The 1,409-nt window shown below is 32.2% G+C and overlaps 1 pseudogene; it reads left to right on the top strand.

The window, feature by feature from the left end:
• LOC108751519 overlaps positions 1-1,009 on the top strand; it is a 53,868-nt pseudogene extending 52,859 nt beyond the window's left edge.
• The last annotated feature ends 400 nt before the right edge of the window (positions 1,010-1,409 follow it).

The raw sequence follows: 1,409 nt of genomic DNA, 5'->3' as shown, positions 1-1,409 counted from the left end.
TATATATAATATATATATATATTGAATTTACAGTTAATTTATATCTAAATATTACTAATAGTTAACGTAAGAATTGAAAGTTACAATAGAATATTTTGAAGAAAAGAAAATAGATATATGTTTGATCAAATACAGTATATAGATATTTATCTTTAGATATATAGTCATATTTATTGACATCATTTCTTCCTCGAACTTGTTACGCTTTTTTCGCAAGACTAGCATCTTCTTTATCGCGGTTGATCGCTTTAATGATTAGCGATCAGTAATTAAAAGAAGGAACGTCCAAGACTCCAAACGACTAATAAATGTTTCCAACGATCGACATTGGAGATAAGAAAACAATCCTACGAAGCAATAGGCCCCAGAATGAATTGTATCGAGACGTGAGTATTGCAATAAAAAAAAAAGAAGTATTCTTGAGAGAGAATGTATAGGTCGGTTCAAAGGATAACAGTAAAGGCAGAGGACGATTCTCATGTCCCGAGATTCCTTTTCTGTCCGTTGCCATCGACGCACGAGTCGGAAGAGACTCTATTGGAATTGTCAGACCATTCGGATAAGCAGCCTGATGCTAGTCGGTGCACGGAACAAAATCGCAAAAGAGAAAGAAATCGAAAGCAGACGGTCGGTCGTTGAAAAGAAGAGAAACAGAGAAAGGGATACCGTGTTTTTTTTTTTTCATAAAATTTATTTTCATCCTCGAGTTACGTTTGACATCGACACTAACGGCGTCTTGGTAGAAAAATAGACGAACAAGAAGAAAAAAATAATGATTACCAATGACAAGGAACACCTCAGCAGAGAAGGCATCGAATGAATGGTGAACGAAGCGGAAAGATATCGTACTAAAAACGACAAACAAAAAAAAAAGAAAAAGAATCGTAGCAAAGAACAACTTCGAATCATATTGCTTTAACATGAAAAGTACGATGGAGAAAGAGAAGGTCAAGAGAAGATAAAGTAGGTATGAAAAGCGTATTATTAAGAAGTGTAATAAAATTATCAAGTAAACACCAAGAGAAATTTAAAAATGCAAAGAAATAAAAACTTTAATATTTTCCGTTCAGTTTCATACTTCTATAGTAACGGTACAAATGACCAAATAAAAAGCAGTCCATTCTCATGTATTCTTTTATAGATGTTTCTTAGTACTTATTAGAATAAGATTACTTAAATCACGGTGAGAGAGAGAGAGAGAGAGAGAGAGAGAGAGAGAGAGAGAGAGAGAGAGAGAAAAGAGAATTCTATTGATACAATTGAAAAATATGTTTAACAAAATTTCTAACAAAATCATTCTTGATATCATGATTGATCTTGTGCGATCTTGGATACAAAATAATCTTAGAAATATTGATTTTATTTAATGTTCAAATAAATATTATGTCTTATTGCAATGATTATTCAGA

Source organism: Trachymyrmex septentrionalis, unplaced genomic scaffold, assembly GCF_001594115.1.
Source record: "Trachymyrmex septentrionalis isolate Tsep2-gDNA-1 unplaced genomic scaffold, Tsep1.0 scaffold49, whole genome shotgun sequence".
Taxonomy (NCBI): Eukaryota; Metazoa; Arthropoda; class Insecta; order Hymenoptera; family Formicidae; genus Trachymyrmex; species Trachymyrmex septentrionalis.
The sequence above is the reverse complement of the archived record's forward strand: the minus strand, read 5'-3'. Positions and strand labels throughout refer to the sequence as shown.